This window comes from Salmo trutta, chromosome 27 (genome assembly GCF_901001165.1).
Source record: "Salmo trutta chromosome 27, fSalTru1.1, whole genome shotgun sequence".
NCBI classification, from domain to species: Eukaryota; Metazoa; Chordata; class Actinopteri; order Salmoniformes; family Salmonidae; genus Salmo; species Salmo trutta.
The window spans coordinates 22,868,633-22,887,297 of NC_042983.1; the positions used below are offsets into that span (position 1 = coordinate 22,868,633).

An 18,665-nucleotide genomic window follows, 5' to 3' on the forward strand; every position below is an offset into this window, starting at 1 on the left:
TTCTGAGCAAGGAACTTAAACTTGAGCTTTTTTACATGGCACATATTGCACTTTTACTTTCTTGTCCAACACTTTGTTTTTGCATTATGTAAACCAAATTGAACATGTTTCATTATTTATTTGAGGCTAAATTGATTTTATTGATATATTATATTAAATTGAAATAAGTGTTCATTCAGTATTGTTGTCATTATTACAAATAAATAAACACAAAAATCGGCTGATTAATCGGTATCAGCTTTTTTGGTCCTCCAATAATCGGCATAGGCGCTGAAAAATCATAATCGGCCGACCTCTAATCTGGACCCATACAAATCAGCCGGGCTAGACAATCTGGACCCTCTCTTTCTAAAATTATCTGCCAAAATTGTTGCAACCCTTATTACTAGCCTGTTCAACCTCACTTTCGTGTCGTCTGAGATTCCCAAAGATTGGAAAGCTGCCGCGGTCATCCCCCTCTTCAAAGGGGGTGACACTCTAGACCCAAACTGTTACAGACCTATATCTATCCTACCCTATCTTTCTAAGGTCTTTGAAAGCCAAGTTAACCTCTCTAGGGTCGGCGGGACGAAATCGTCCCACCTACGTAACAGCCAGTGGAATCCTGTGGCGCGTTATTCAAATACCTTAGAAATGCTATTACTTCAATTTCTCAAACATATGACTATTTTACAGCATTTTAAAGACAAGACTCTCGTTAATCTAACCACACTGTCCGATTTCAAAAAGGCTTTACAACGAAAGCAAAACATTAGATTATGTCAGCAGAGTACCCAGCCAGAAATAATCAGACACCCATTTTTCAAGCTAGCATATAATGTCACAAAAACCCAGAAGACAGCTAAATGCAGCACTAACCTTTGATGATCTTCATCAGATGACAACCCTAGGACATTATGTTATACAATACATGCATGTTTTGTTCAATCAAGTTCATATTTATATCAAAAACCAGCTTTTTACATTAGCATGTGATGTTCAGAACTAGCATACCCCCCCGCAAACTTCCGGCGAATTTACAAAAAATGTACTAAATTACTCACGATAAACGTTCACAAAAAGCATAACAATTATTTTAAGAATTATAGATACAGAACTCCTCTATGCACTCTATGTCCGATTTTAAAATAGCTTTTCGGTGAAAGCACATTTTGCAATATTCTAAGTAGATAGCCCGGCATCACAGGGCTAGCTATTTAGACACCCAGCAAGTTTAGCCTTCACCAAACTCCGATTTACTATTAGAAAAGTTTGATTACCTTTGGTGTTCTTCGTCAGAATGCACTCCCAGGACTTCTACTTCAATAACAAATGTTGGTTTGGTCCCAAATAATCCATAGATGTATACAAACAGCGGCGTTTTGTTCGTGCGTTCAAGACACTATCCGAAAGGGTAAAGAAGGGTGACGAGCACGACGCATTTCGTGCAAAAAAATTCTAAATATTCCATTACCGTACTTCGAAGCATGTCAACCACTGTTTAAAATCAATTTTTATGCCATTTTTCTCGTAAAAAAGCGATAATATTCCGACCGGGAATCTGCGTTTAGGTAAAAAGACGAAAGAAAATAAAGCACGGGGTCGACTCGGGCACGCGCCTAAGCCCATTGTCCTCTGATCGGCCACTTGCCAAAAGCGCAAATGTGTTTCAGCCAGGGGCTGCCTCGATATCATTCAGCTTTTTCCCGGGCTCTGAGAGCCTATGGGAGCCGTAGGAAGTGTCACATTACAGCAAAGATCCTCAGTCTTCAATAAACAGAGACAAGAAGAACAAGATCTTGTCAGAGAGGGCACTTCCTGTAAGGAATCTTCTCAGGTTTTTGCCTGCCATATGAGTTCTGTTATACTCAGACACCATTCAAACAGTTTTAGAAACTTTAGGGTGTTTTCTATCCAAAGCCAATAATTATATGCATATTCTAGTTACTGGGCAGGAGTAGTAACCAGATTAAATCGGGTACGTTTTTTATCCGGCCGTGTCAATACTGCCCCCTACCCCCAACAGGTTAAACAGATTACCGACCATTTCGAATCCCACCGTACCTTCTCCGCTATGCAATCTGGTTTCAGAGCTGGTCATGGGTGCCCCTCAGCCACGCTCAAGGTCCTAAACGACATCATAACCGCCATCGATAAGAGACATTACTGTGCAGCCGTATTCATCGACCTGGCCAAGGCTTTCGACTCTGTCAATCACCACATTCTTATTGGCAGACTCGACAGCCTTGGTTTCTAAAATGATTGCCTCGCCTGGTTTACCAACTACTTCTCTGATAGAGTTCAGTGTGTCAAATCGGAGGGCCTGTTGTCTGGACCTCTGGCAGTCTCTATGGGTGTGCCACAGGGTTCAAATCTCGGGCCGACTCTCTTCTCTGTATACATCAATGATGTTGCTCTTGCTGCTGGTGATTCTCTGATCCACCTCTACGCAGACGACACCATTCTGTATACTTCTGGCCCTTCTTTGGACACTGTGTTAACTAACCTCCAGACGAGCTTCAATGCCATACAACTCTCCTTCCGTGGACGGCTCTGACTTAGAATACGTGGACAACTACAAATACCTGGGTGTCTGGTTAGACTGTAAACTCTCCTTCCAGATTCACATTAAGCATCTCCAATCCAAAATTAAATCTAGAATCGGCTTCCTATATCGCAACGAAGCATCCTTCACTCATGCTGCCAAACACACCCTCGTAAAACTGACCATCCTACCGATCCTCGACTTCGGTGGTGTCATCTATAAAATAGCCTCCAACACTCTACTCAACAAACTGGATGCAGTCTATCACAGTGCCATCCGTTTTGTCACCAAAGCCCCATACACTTCCCACCATTGCGACCTGTATGCTCTCATTGGTTGGCCCTCGCTTCATACTCGTCGCCAAACCCACTGGCTACAGGTTATCTACAAGTCTCTGCTAGGTAAAGCCCCGCCTTATCTCAGCTCACTGGTCACCATAGCAGCACCCACTCGTAGCATGCACTCCAGCAGGTGTATCTCACTGGTGACCCATATCTCCCTCACTAGCTTTAAGCACCAGCTTTCAGAGCAGCTCACAGATCACTGCACCTGTACATAGCCCATCTGTAAACAGCCCATCTATCTACCTACCTCATCCCCATACTGTATTATTTTTATTTATCTTGCTCCTTTGCACCCCAGTATCTCTACTTGCACATTCATCTTCTGCACATCTACCATTCCAGTGTTTAATTGTAATTACTTCGCCACCATGGCCTATTTATTGCCTTAACTTACCTTATTTGCACTCACTGTATATAGACTTTTTGTTTTCTTTTGTTCTTCTGTATTATTGACTATATGTTTTGTTTATTCCAAGTGTAACTCTGTGTTGTTGTATGTGTCGAATTGCTACGTGTTATCTTTGCCAGGTCGCAGTTTCAAATGAGAACTTGTTCTCAACTTGCCTACCTGGTTAAATAAAGGTGGGGGAAAAAAAGAACATTGTTATTTTCAATGACGGCCTAGGAGCAGTGGGTTTAACTGCCTTGTTCAGGGGCAGAACAACAGATTTTTTACCTTGTCAGCTCGGGATTTCGATCTTGCAACCTTTCGGTTACTAGTCCAACGCTATAACCACTAAGCTACCTGCCGCCCCTGTGTAGTGGAGGATAAAAATAACTGTATGCCTATGGATGTGTAGCTAGCTACAGTATGTAGCCGATCTGTGTATGGACCCTAAAACGTTTGGTATGAATATTAGGTTCTGAACTATATGAACCTCAGCTATCATAGTTGTTGTATCAACTTCAAGTCTGAATGGCATTAATGAAGCCTATGGATAGAGTAGAATATAATAACTTTATTGTGTCAAGGATGCAAGTCCTATATACTGTAGTTATTACCACGCATGATATTCCCACATTGTAGCCTGTACATTGAATATATTCACTGATCATGTACTTTTCCTTGGCAAATAAAGGTGCGGTTCAGGTATGAATCTCTGAGACATTCTTTTTCAGTCATTTTCAGTCATATCAAACTCCATTATTTGAATGATGCTGTGTCTGCATGTATGCATTACAATTATACACTTCAACAGTGTTTAACACTCCTGCTCCTGGGACATCAATGATTACACATAACTATGCAATAGACTAGAAACATGATTGATTTGTAATTCATATATACAGAAGAAAAAAAATTATGCATATCTAACTCCCTTCATCTGCATTAATCTGAGGACACAGGATAGTATTTCAATGAGACACTTAATTTCAACCAGTGGAGAATGTGAAACGCTTTATTGAAAGAAGTTCATTATCCAGGTGTTATAAATACATAAATGCATTATAATTATGATAATTGTAATATTATAAATACAAGTTCAATCTGTACTTCAATGCACATATGGTGTGCATTATAAAACGAGGAAGAAAGATGAGGTGTAGAAGATTCATGAATTACAGTGCTACCCTAATATTCTCGCAGTTCATCACAATTGCGGTGTCTCCTAACCAGCCTTGGGCCCCCAGTTGGCCCGAAGGTTATCTTAAGAGTGGGTGAGGTGGCGATGACGGGACTGGCTTCCTCTCTCACATCAAAACATACCTGCAGACGAGTGACAGAGAGAGAGCATGATTAAGCCTTGTTTTTTAAAATTGTAATTTATTCTTATTTCAATGTAAAGCATCTCTTTAATAATACTTCCTTTTGACCTGACCAAGTGACATCTCACCTATGACCATGCTGTGCCCTCTGTGTCAGCCAGTTCAGATGCGGGAGGGGTTCACCAAAACAGTTGATATAACCTAGAGGATTTAGGGAGAAGGGGGAGAGGGATGAAATGAAATGAAGAAGAGAGACTTATTGTGTGTGTGTGTGTGTGTGTGTGTGTGGTCTCACCTGGTGTCCACAGTAAGTGGTTGCAGAGTACTTTATGCTGAAAAACAGACACATGAGGACAAACGATAGAAGATAATGTCATTAGAAGATACTGTATATGACGAAGACACTTATCGGAGTGGACCTGAAACATTTAAATATAGAGGGCTATGTGTCTCACCACCTTGTTATTGCAAGGCTAACCCCCAGGGAAATCATGACTTGGCAGCAACAGATAGTCCAGTGAAAATGGCTGTGTTTATGTGGTGTAAATCTGAAAATTAGCAGCTAACAACCTCTCTAGGTTGTGTGGGACGGTAGCATCCCACCTGGCCAACATCCAGTGAAATTGCAGAGCGCCAAATTCAAAAACAGAAATACTATACTATTATAAAAGTTCATAAAACATACAAGTGTTATACATCGGTTTAAAGATTAACTTCTTGTTAATCCAACCACAGTGTCAGATTTCAAAAAGGCTTTACGGCGAAAGCATACCATGCAGTTATCTGAGAACAGCACCCAGCAGACAAATCATTACAAACAGTTACCAGCCAAGTAGAGGAGTTACACAAGCCAGAAATAGCAATAAAATTAATCACTTACCTTTGATCTTCATATGGTTGCACTCACAAGACTCCCATTTTCTCAATAAATGTTTGTTTTGTTCGATAGTCTCTTTATATCCAAAAACCGTTTTGTTCACTCGTTTTGTTCAGTAATCCACAGGCTCAAAGGCAGTCACAACAGACAGACACAAAATCCGAAAAGTATCAGTAAAGTTAGTAGAAACATGTCAAACGATGTTTAGAATCAATCCTCAGGTTGTTTTTAGTCATAATAATAAATAACATTTCAACCGGACAAAAGCTTCGTCAATATAAAAGGAAAACAAGAAAGTCGTGCTCTCGGTCGTGCGCATGAAAGCCCTCGGACACTGAATGGTCCACTCATTCAAAGTGGTCATACTCCCTAATTTCTCAGAATACAAGCCTGAAACAATTTCTAAAGACTGTTGACATCTAGTGGAAGCCATAGGAAGTGCAATTTGAGTCCTAAGTCAATGGATACTGTAATGGCATTCAAAAGAAAACTACAAAAACAAAAAAATCCCACTTCCTGGATGGATTTTTCTTAGGTTTTCACCTGCCATATCAGTTCTGTTATACTCACAGACATTATTTTAAAAGTTTTGGAAACTTTACAGTGCATATCCTAGCTTCTGGGCCTGAGTAGCAGGCAGTTTACTTTGGGCATGCTTTTCATCCGGAGGTGAAAGTAGTGCCCCCTACCCTAATGAAGTTAAGTTTTTTATTATTAATGCATGTGAGACAGATTCCATGTACAACAAGACAGGCAGAGATGGAGAAAAATAACACATTACAGTTTAATTACCTCTGGTTACGGACACTTTTGCCAGCAATAAAGCTTCCACGGCCTGTTCCTCGGACAGTGAACATCTGGCAATATCTTAATTTTCCACCCCTTGGTCAGCTCGCTCTCTGAAAGTAAAGAAAACAGCTTATTTTTTTATAGATATGAAAACAATAACTGAAATATGACCGTTCAATCTAAAGCAGCAGATGTCATTTTTAGGATATGATAATACATCCCAGTGCTGCTTACCTGAGATGCCATCTTCGTAGGTGTCCACTTTGACTTCCTTTGTGTTGGAAAAAAGTTGCTTTCAGAACAATTTATTTTTGATTGAAAATAATAAAGGTTTTGCTCTCGACAAAAAGACCTAAATGCACCTCCATAGCATATAACAATTTGCCTGTGAATAACCACACCTTCATACAAACGTGCTACTGTGTGCAGAATTCTTGACGCACAACTGAAGATGCTGCCATATCCTGCCAGCACGCCCACAAGTGAGCCACTCCGGAGCAGAATTATGACGAGTGGAAAATGGAAAGGAATGAGATGGGAACAGCAATTTGTTGCAAGTTGGGGAGGAGGGCTAATAGCTGAACAATTAGACTATTCAACCTTTACTAAATAATAGTCTAATAGCCGAGCTAGGTGTGAAAACCCCCCCTCCTATCACAGACCAGATTCGCCCTAACGACCAAGGGGTAGCTTGCTACTCAATGTAATAAAGTAATGACTTTTCAAATAAGTTACCTTACACATTATGTTGGCTGACAATTTGTTAGTTACGCTGTCCTTACAAACCACATACCAGTACATACTGCTGTAATGATATGCTAGCTAGCTACCTAACATTAGTAGTTATACATCAAACTTGCCAGTATTTTAACTATAGGCTATCTAACTACCCAACGTTTATTGACTTGATTATTCTCGTCATTCTTAGCTTAGCTAAATGGTATCGTCATTGTGCTTTCTCAATGGACATTCGGGTGCTTTCGCCAATTCACTCTGGTTATCAATAGGCTGGACAATAGAACGAGTGAAAATTCACCCAAGGCTGAAAAACATCTTAAGAACGTTAGCTAAACTGGAACACTAGTGCGAGCCCATAGCAAATGAATGGAATCGAATGTTCGCAGCGCCTGTTTTGACTGGAGTGATGCTTAGAATTTCATAAATGTATCCCTTTTTTAATTTACCACAATCCTTTCGTCGGACGAAACTGGAGAAGAAAAAAAACTTGTGTAGAAAGTAAACATCCGCACCTCGATGGTGTCAACTGTGCTTATGTCTGTGTAATGAAAAAGTAGGGAAAAAAGTATAACTTCGGACTATTTCTTGTCTAGCGATCGATGACAAATGAGCTCACTGCCCAGACTTAAATAATTACAAAGAGGAGATTCTCCTGATTTTTAAAATGGTGCCCTTGTAACAGTTTTGCTTCCGTCCCTCTCTTCGCCCCTAACTGGGCTCGAACCAGGGACCCTCTGCACACACAGACAACAGCCACCCTTGAAACATCGTTCCCCTTGCTCTGCGGCTTTTGTGGAGCAATGGGTAACAACTACTTCAAGGTCTCAGAGCGAGCGACGTCACCGATTTCAAACGCTATTAGCGCGCACCCCGCTAACTAGCTAGCCATTTCACACCGGTTACACCCGACTTGAAAGAAATCTAAATATACACATTGCGGGATATTTGGCGAAATAGACAGACATGCCTATTTTTCCCCCATAGGAAACAATGGGAAGACCGCAGAGTTCAAATATAATTTTTTTGTTTACATTTTGTTGTTTACATTTTAACTATAAAACAATGTGAGCAGGTCTCATTGCCAACAATAGCGAAGCAGGCATTGTGACGTTGAACAATAAGATGGGAATAGAATGTTCGGAAGGCGAGTTGGTGCCACGGTGCTTAATAGAACTAATGCACTGAAATAAGGCCTGTTTTTTCCCCCCACAATTACTTCAAAACGATGGCAAGCAGTTGGGAAATATGGTCATATTATGAAACTGGGCTCCATGGCGGATGCAATGAACTAGTTTTTAGCAGAAAAGAACGTTGTTAAAAATGTAGTGTGCCCAGCCTACTATCTACACGGATTTCAGAGCACTCTCGTCTGAGTGTACCAGAGTGCAGAATAAATTACTTTACGAGTGCTCAACACCCGTTGAATATGTCCGGTGTCAGTAAACAGCGGAAAAAAAGCGCAATTAAATTGTTTCCAGCAGCAGATTTACAGTCACCAACATGGTTAACATAAAAATAGCCGTACTAGCTCTGCTAGGCCGAGTAAAATGGTCAGAGTGGTCTCATTTATGTCTGGAAGTAGCTAGCCAACGTTAGCTTGGGTGCTTGACTGCCGTTGTAAGGCCAGAACGCTCAAATCAACCCTACTCCTCATCCCGAACGTTCAGTGTGCGCTCCGAGAGCGAAACGGTCGGAATTTACAAACAGACAATTTTTCTTTGAATGGAATCACCATAATATTAAATCAATTAATTAAGCCAAATTTCTTAAAATCAATCCCATATACTATGTTATTACAAAAAAAGTTTTAAGTTCTCTGGTAATGCCAATAAGGAATACTATCAAATGCTTGTCAAAGATGCCCTCTGATGGTCAAACTAGCAATAACTTGCAGTAACAGAAGAAATGGCTGAGAACTAAATGACGTGCCACAGAATGCTGCAGCAGCACGCAGGGTGTGCCGTGGTATGACGCAACTTTTAAAGGAGGAACCACTGTAGGCTACCTGGGGCGGCAGGTAGAAAAAAACGAAACTAATTTACATAAGTGTTCAGACCCTTTGCTATGAGACTCGAAATTGAGCTCAGGGGCATCCTGTTTCCATTGATCATCCTTGAAATGTTTCTACAACTTGTTTGGAGTCCACCTGTGGTAAATGCAATTGATTGGACATGATTTGGAAAGGCACACACCTGTCTATATAAGGTCCCACAGTTGACAGTGCATGTCAGAGCAAAAACCAAGCCATGAAGTCGAAGCAATTGTCCGTAGAGCTCCGAGACAGGATTGTGTCGAGGCACAGATCTGGGGAAGGGTACCAACAAATCTCTGCAGTATTGAAGGTCCCCTGGAACACAGTGGCCTCCATCATTCTTAAATGGAAGAAGTTTGGAACAACCAAGACTCTACCTAGAGCTGGCCGCCCCCGGCCAAACTGAGCAATTGGAGAAAGGCCATGGTCAGGGAGGTGACCATGAACCCGATGGCCACTGACAGAGCTTCAGAGTTCCTCTGTGGAGATGGGAGAACATTTCAGAAGGACAACCATCTCAACAGCACTCCACCAATCAGGCCTTTATGGTAGAGTGGCCAGACTAAAGCCACTCTTCAATAAAAGGCACCTGGCAGCCCGCTTGGAGTTTGCCAAAAGGCACCTAAAGGACTCTCAGACCATGAGAAACAAGATTCTCTGCTCTGATGAAACCAAGATTGAACTCTTTGGCCTGAATGCCAATCGTCACGTCTGGAGGAAACCTGGCACCATCCCTACAGGAAAGCATGGTGGTGGCAGCATCATGCTGTCGGGATGTTTTTCCAGTGGCAGGGACTGGGAGGCTAGTCAGGATTGAGGGAACGATGAACCAGCAAAGTACAGAGAGATCCTTGATGAAAATCTGCTCCAGAGCGCTCAGGACCTCCGACTGGGGCCAAGGTTCACCTTCCAACAGGACAACGACCCTAAGCAAACAAGATAGACTACACAGGGGTGGCTTCAGAACGGTCTTCCCTGTGGCTCAGTTGGTAGAGCATGGTGTGTGCAACGCCAGGGTTGTGGGTTCGATTCCCACGGGGGGCCAGTACAAAAAAAATTAAAATGCATGAAATGAAATGTATGCATTCAGTACTGTAAGTCGCTCTGGATAAGAGCGTCTGCTAAATGACTAAGATGTAAAAATGTAAATGTAAATCTCTGAATGTCCTTGATTGGCCCAGCCAGAGCCTGAACTTGAACACAATCAAACATCTCTGGAGAGACCTGAAATTAGCTGTGCAGCGACGCTCCCCATCCAACCTTACAGAGTTTGAGAGGATCTGCAGAGAAGAATGGGAGAAACTTCCCAAATACAGGGGTGCCAAGCCTGTAGCGTCAGACCTAAGATGTATCATGGCGCCGGAGAAGATGGCTTTTTACTTGCTCCTAACCAAATGTGTTTTGGCAACTTATTTTTTTTAACTTATTCTGTACATAATGTTGCTGCTACCGTCTCTGATGACCGAAAATAAATAACTTCTGGACATCAGAACAGTGTTTACTCACCACGAACTGGCAGAAGCTATTTTTCCTTTAACAAGTCCGAAGAGCCCGGCGTGAAAGACATACTGCTTTCCTGGGAACAGGCCAAAGTCCTTGTCATTTGCATGAAGAGAATGATGCGAAAAAGAGGACAGAGGTCAGGCTGCCTTCTGAGAATTCGCAGGCGATCGAATAAACCCCCACTGCTTTCCGTTCTACTAGCTAACATGCAATCATTGGAAAATAAAATTGACGACCTATGGCTGGTTATACGCTGCACTGGCAGGATAGAACAGCGGCGTCTTGTAAGACGGGGGGGGGAACGATGTATATATTTAAACAACAGCTGGTGCATGATATCTAAGGAAGTCTCGAGGTTTTGCTTGCCTGAGGTAGTGTGGTCTACAGCTTATCATGATATACTCTATCTACTTAGTTTTCATTTGTATTTTTCGTAGCTGTCTACGTACCACCACAGACCGCTGCTGGCACTAAGCAAACAGGAAAACGCTCATCCAGAGACGGTGCTCCTAGTGGCCGGGGACTTTAATGCAGGGAAACTTAAATCCATTTTACCACATTTCTATCAACATGTTAAATGTGCATCCTTTACTCCACACACAAAGACGCGATTTGGCAAATCTGACCATAATTCTGTCCTCCTGATTCCTGCTTACAAGCAAAAATTCAATCTGAAAACGCCAGTGTCAGATGAAGCAGATGCTAAGCTACAGGACTGTTTTGCTAGCACAGACTTGAAAATGTTCAGGGATTCTTCTGATTTCTTCCGGCATTGAGGAGTACACCACATCAGTCACTGGCTTCATCAATGTGTATCGATGACGTCGTCCCCACATTGACCGCACGTACATACCCCAACCAGAGGCCATGGATTACAGTTAACATCCACACTGAGCTAAAGGCTAGAGCTGCCGCTTTCAAGGAGCGGGACTCTAACCCGGAAGCTTATAAGATATCCCGTTATGCCCTCCGACGAATCATCAAACAGGCAAAGCATCAATACAGGACTAAGATGGAATCGAACCACACCGGCTCTGACGCTCGTCGGATGTGGCAGGGCTTGCAAACCATTACATCCCCAGTGACACGAGCCTACCAGATGCGCTAAACTACTTCTATGCTTGCTTCGAGGCAAATAACACTGAAACATGCATGAGAACACCAGCTGTTACAGATGACTGTGTTATCACGCTCTGCGCAGCTGATGTTAGTAAGACCTTTAAACAGGTCAACATTCACAAGGCCACAGGGCCAGACGGATTACCAGGACGTATTCTGCGAGCATGCACTGACCAACTGGCAAGTGTCTTCACTGACATTTTCAACCTCTCCCTGTCGGAGTCTGTAATACCAACATATTTTAGGCAGACCACCATAGTCCCTGTGCACAAGAAGGTAACCTGCCTAAATGACTACCGACCCGTAGCACTCACGTCTGTAGCCATGAAAATATAACTATTTGGCAATAATGACCATTGTTTGTTTGGAGGAAAAAAGGGGAGGCTTGCAAGCCGAAGAACACCATCCCAACCGTGAAGCACGGGGGTGGCAGCATCATGTTGTGGGGGTGCTTTGCTGCAGGATGGACTGGTGCACTTCACAAAATAGATGGCATCATGAGGGTGGAAAATTATGTGGATATATTGAAGCAACATCTCAAGACATCAGTCAGGAATTTAATGCTTGGTCGTAAATGGGTCTTCCAAATGGACAATGACCCCAAGCATACTTCCACAGTTGTGGCAAAATGGCTTAAGGACAACAAAGTCAAGGTATTGGAGTGGCCACCACAAAGCCCTGACCTCAATCCTATAGATCATTTGTGGGCAGAACTGAAAAATTGTGTGCGAGCAAGGAGGCCTACAAACCTGACTCAGTTACACCAGCTCTGTCAGGAGGAATGGGCCAAAATTCATCCAACTTATTGTGGGGAAGCTTGTGGAAGGCTACCTGAAATGTTTGACCCAAGTTTAACAATTTAAAGGCAATGCTACCAAATACTAATTGAGTGTATGTAAACTTCTGACCCACTGGGAATGTGATGAAAGAAATGAAAGCTGAAATAAATCCTTCTCTCTACTATTATTCTGACATTTAATATTCTTAAAATAAAGTGGTGATCCTAACTGACTTAAGACAGGGAATGTTTTCTTTGGATTAAATGTCAGGAATTGTGAAAAACTGAGTTTAAATGTATTTGACTAAGGTGTACGTAAACTTCTGACTTCAACTGTGTGTGTGTGGTATGTATGTATGTATGTATATTTATATGTGTGCATATTTGTGTGTGTCTGTGTGTGTGTGTGTCTATTTTATTTATTTGTAATAATGACAATTACAACAATACAGATTGAACATTGAACATTTTTATTTTAACGTATTATAATACACAAAATCTATTTGGTCTCAAATAAATAATGTAACATGCTCATTTTGTTTTAAATAATACAAAACACAGTGTTGGAAAAGAAAGTAAAAGTGCAATATGTGCCATGTAAAAAAGCTAACGTTTAAGTTCCTTGCTCATAACATTTGAAAGCTGATGGTTCAATATTCCCAGTTAAGAAGTTTTAGGTTTGTTGTTATTATAGGAATTATGACGCGTCGACTATTTGTCTGTATACCATTTGTATTCCATATACCTTTGACTATTGGATGTTCTAATAGGTACTTAGTTTTGCCAGCCTAATCTCAGGAGTTGATAGGTTTGAAGTCATAAACAGCGCTGTGCTTCAAGCATTGCTAATTGCTGCTGGCAAACGCATGAAAGTTTGAATGAACGCTTACGTACCTGCTGCTGCCTACCACCGCTCAGTCAGACTGCTCTATCAAATATCAAATCATAGGCTTAATTATAATACAATAACACACAGAAATACGAGACTTAGGTCATTAATATGGTGAAAACAAAACGTTTATTCTTTCAGTGAAATAGGTTTAAAAAATATATACTTCTGTGTATTGATTTTAAGAAAGCCATTGATGTTTATGGTTAGGTACATTCGTGCAATGATTGTGCATTTTTCGTGAATGTGCTTTTGTTAAATCATCCCCCGTTTGGCAAAGTAGGCTGTGATTCATTCGATGATAAATTAACAGGCACTGCATTGATTATATGCAACGCTGGACAAGCTAGTTAACCTGGTAATATCATCAACCATGTGTAGTTAACTAGTGATTATGTGAAGATTGATCGTTTTTTATAAGATGTTTAATATTAGCTAGCAACTTACCTTGGCTCCTTGCTGCCCTCGCATAACAGGTGGTCAGCCTGCCACGCAGTTTCCTCTTGGAATGCAATGTAATCAGTGTCCAAAAATACAGATTATTATGAAAACTTCAAATCGGCCCTAATTAATCGGCCATGGGAACAAGTGTCGGGGGGAAGGGGTGAACAGGACGCTAGGCCACGTAACACCCCCCCCCCCGTGATTTCGCGATTTTACTTGATTTCGTGATATGATACTTGGCCTGGTATAAAATCATTAGTAAAATATTGGTATCGTGACACCACTGATATAGCCAGTCTCATAAAAAGAGGCTGTTGCTCATATTCATTCTAAAATGTAACAAAAAGATAGTGTTGAAATGTTTGTTTCCAGTATTTATATGGATATTAGGATTTTTTTTGTATTATCTAGGTTAATAACATTACTGCCTATAATCCAATACATTGTCCAAGAGTAATTACGGCCTACAAAGAGGCAAAAGGCCTCCTGCGGGGAAGGCGGCTGGGAATACATTTTTACATTTTTAAAATAAAAATGTATTCAAGCTTTGCAGGTGTGATCATAAGATAATTATAAATACTTGGGTCTTTGAGAATGGGACTTTGCAGATGTTGCTTGTAATGCTTCAAGTATCTGTTTGGAGATTGATCTATGTGTTATGCCAGTTAGAGTGAGTGAGGCACCAGGAGACTGGTGTGAGACCGCTGTGTGCCTGTCTCGTCTCATGGCATCTCAGTGTGTGCATAAAGCCCCACTGTTCCTCACTAGCAGAACCACGCTCAGGGTTTCGTGCTGCTGCGTGACTGTGAAATCAAATGAAACTGTGTGGCAGATAGTGAGACAGGAAGGAAGGCCAGATATTGCTCCTCATTAGGAGAAGCTCAATTGCATACTCCTCACGTCCTCTCTCCTCGCTTCCGCAAAACCCATTTGGAGGAGAAGGTTAAAGGGCAGGGACCTCTGGCTTTCTGTAGGCTTGGACGGAATACCGTATATACTGTATAATGGGATATTTGGAAAAAGCCACGGGGTGGTTTTTCAATAACTTGTATACCGTTGAAACTATTTCTTTAAAGTTTTTTAAAAATAATTTTGAATATTTGTAGTTATTTTTTAAGTAAATACCTGCAGTCAACTTGTGCCATACGTTAGTAGATAAAGAACATGATGTTGCTCATGGTAGTTTCCTGTCACGTGGTGTTTGTTTACAAGCACACAACGACAAGAGACCGGAGCATTGTGAGTCACTCACTGTCGTGCAGCAGGCACCAAGTTATCTAATTTTTGTATAAAATTTACAACAATGTTTTCCAGCTAGATATCTTATAACAATTAAGTTAACTGTCTAAAATGTGCTAAATGCTCTACAGTTGTACATTTGGTTTTCTAATTTAGTAGCTAGTTAGCTAAGTGGTTAGCTTCATCCAAAATCAAGCATTTGCTTGGTAACAGCAGAGAATCCCCTCCTGGATCAAGAGACTTGCTGACTAATATTTGTTTTGTGTGTGCATCAAACTGTGAGTAGCGTTTTTGAGTTACTTTATATGCTTGTGTAGTTTAGGGCAGAAACTGTACAAAATGTTCAGTGTGCTAGTTAGCATTAGTTAGCTTTGTCTATGATGATGATTCCTTAGTACTTGTAAGTGATGTTTTTTGAGTTTTGAATATTAGTACTTTTTAAATAAATACCTGCAGTCAACTTGTGCACTAGGTAATAGATAAAGCAGATCACCCGCTAGATCATTTTTCATTATGGAGCTTTTACATTATGATGCTTACCGGTACTTGTTTCCCAAAACAGCGGTTTGAGCCGGTCACGTGTGTTTGTTTGCAAAGAAGCACAATGAGCAAAATGGGAGATTCTTGAGGTGCGTCACTCTTGCAGCGTAATTTAAGTGAGGTCATCAAGTTACACGTGTATGCAATTCACTACTAATGTTTGCCAGCTATTTATCTTATAACTATTTAAGTTAACAATCTCAAATACATTTTCTCCAGCTGGGTTTTGCTAACTTGCTAATGTTAGCTAGGTGGCGAACATTAGTTTGCAAGATCAAACTTCTTGGTAACAGCAGGAGACAATCCCCCTCCTGGATTAAGATCCCTGCTGCCAGTGGTGTACTTTAACTACTTGAGTAGGTTTTGGGGTACTTGTACATTACTTTTTATATTTTTGACAACTTTTAATTTTACTCCACTACATTCCTGAAGAAAATGATGTCCTTTTTACTCAATACATTTTCCCTGACAACCTTGAATGCTTAGCAGAGCAGGAAAATGGTCCAATTCACGCTTAAAGTGAACATCTCTGGTCATCCCTGCTGTCTAACTAAACACAAATGCTTTGTTTGTAAATTATGTCTGGGTGTTGGAGTGTGCCCCTGGCTATCTGTACATTTAAAAAACAATACAATTGTGCAGTCTGGTTTGCTTAATATAAGGAATTTGAATTGATTTATACTTTTGACACTTACGTATATTTAATCAATTACATTTAATTTTGATACTTAAGTATAATTAAAACCAAATACTTTTAGAATTTTACTTTTATTTTGCTGGGTGACTTTCATGTTTACTTTAGTCATTTTCTATCAAGGTATCTTAACTTTTACTCAAGTATGACAATTGGGTACTTTTTTCACCACTGCCTAATATTTGTTTTGTGCGTCCTGTTAACTGTGTTTTCAGATACTTGCGTAACTTTATGAGCTGGGTTGTCTGACCTAGTAGTAAATGTCTGTATGTCTTCCCTGTGGCTCAGTTGGTAGTGCATGGTGTGTGCAACACCAGGGTTGTGGGTTCGATTCCCACGGGGGGCCAGTACAAAAGAACATTTAAAAAAATGCATGAAATGAAATGTATGCATTCACTACTGTAAGTCGCTCTGGATAAGAGCGTCTGCTAAATGACAAAAATGTAAAATGTATGTGCTTGTTTTGCATTCACCTTGCATCTACAATGAGAATTCACTAGTATTTGTTAGCATTTTGTTAGCATTCTGGTAAGTGACGTTTTTGGGGCTTTTTTTATGCGTGAAAAAAAAATAGCACCCCTTGTGTGCACTACCTGTAATACCGTATATCCCGGGATGGCACGGTATGGTAATCTGTATACTGCCCAACCCCATCGTTCTCATCCAATGGGTGTTGAAAAGGAGGCGAGGAGAGAGGATGCGAGCAGTATCCATTTAAGATTTTCCCAATGTGTCATAAATGGTGAAAGTCAGGGAGATAGCAGCATGGGCATAATGAGAAGTCATATAAACTCAGCAAAAAAACATAAACGTCCCTTTTTCAGGACCCTGTCTTTCAAAGATAATTAGTAAAAATCCAAATAACTTCACAGATCTTCATTGTAAAGGGTTTAAACACTGTTTCCCATGCTTGTTCAATGAACCATAAACAATTAATGAACATGCACCTGTGGAATGGTCATTAAGACACTGACAGCTTACAGACATAGGCAATTCAGGTCACAGTTATGAAAACTTAGGACACTAAAGAGGCCTTTCTACTGACTCTTTCTACTGACTGAAAAACGCCAAAAGAAAGAATCCCAGGGTCCCTGCTCCTCTGTGTGAACGTGCCTTAGGCATGCTGCAAGGAGGCATGAGGACTGCAGATGTGGCCAGGGCAATACATTGCAATGTCCATACTGTGAGACGCCTGAGACAGGACAGACAGCTGATCGTCCTCGCAGTGGCAGACCTCGTGTAACAGCACCTGCACAGGATCAGCACATCCGAACATCTCACCTGCGGGATAGGTACAGGATGGCAACAACAACTGCCCGAGTTACACCAGGAATGCACAATCCCTCCATCAGTGCTCAGACTGTCTGCAATAGGTTGAGAAAGGCTGGACTGAGGGCTTGTAGGCCTGTTGTAAAGCAGGTCCTCAGCAGACATCACCGGCAACAACGGCGCCTATTGGCACAACCCCAACGTTACTGGACCAGACAGGACTGATAAAAAGTGCTCTTCACTGACGAGTCGTGGTTTTGTCTCACCAGGGGTGATGGTCAGATTCACGTTTATCGTCGAAGGAATGAGCGTTACACGAGGCCTGTACCCTGGAGCGAGATCGATTTGGAAGTGGAGGGTCTGTCATGGTCTTTGGCTGTGTGTCACAGCATCATCGGACTGAGCTTGTTGTCATTGCAGGCAATTTCAACACTGTGCGTTACCGGGAAGACATCCTCCTCCCTGATGTGGTACACTTCCTGCAGGCTCATCCTGACATGACCCTCCAGCATGACAATGCCACCAGCCATACTGCTTGTTCTGTGCGTGCTTTCCTTCAAGACAGGAATGTCAGTGTTTTGCCATGGCCAGCGAAGAGCCCGGATCTCAATCCCATTCAGCACGTCTGGGACCTGTTGGATCGGAGGGTGAGGGCTAGGGCCATTCTCCCCAGAAATGTCCGGGAACTTGTAGGTGCCTTGGTGGAAGAGTGGGGTAACATCTCACAGCAAGAACTGGCAAATCTGGTGCAGTCCATGAGGAGGAGATGCACTGCAGTATTTATTGCAGCTGGTGGCCACACCTGATACTCACTGTTACTTTTGATTTTGACCCCCCCCCCTGTTCAGGGACACATTATTCTATTTCTGTTAGTCACATGTCTGTGGAACTTGTTCAGTTTGTCTCAGTTGTTGAATCTTAAGTTCGTACAAATATTTACACATGTTAAGTTTGCTGAAAATAAACGCAGTTGACAGTGAGATGTTTCTTTTTTTGCTGAGTTAATAATGAGGCTGGTACATTGTTTGTTTTTGACCCGTCCCTCATAGATAATCCTGTGCTCTGTGCTTTATGGTTCTGAAACTTTTTGGACAGATTTTTTTTAATCAGCTAACTGAAGATGACCTCTGTTATAGCTTACTGTATGTTATTCAATTGTCTGTGTAGCATTTATTTCAT

General features: G+C 41.5%; 1 protein-coding gene across 12 annotated transcripts in view; it reads left to right on the forward strand.

The window, feature by feature from the left end:
- ncor2 (nuclear receptor corepressor 2) overlaps positions 1 to 18,665 on the forward strand; it is a 202,442-nt gene that overhangs the window by 39,960 nt on the left and 143,817 nt on the right. The gene's annotated exons all lie outside the window — the stretch shown is intronic.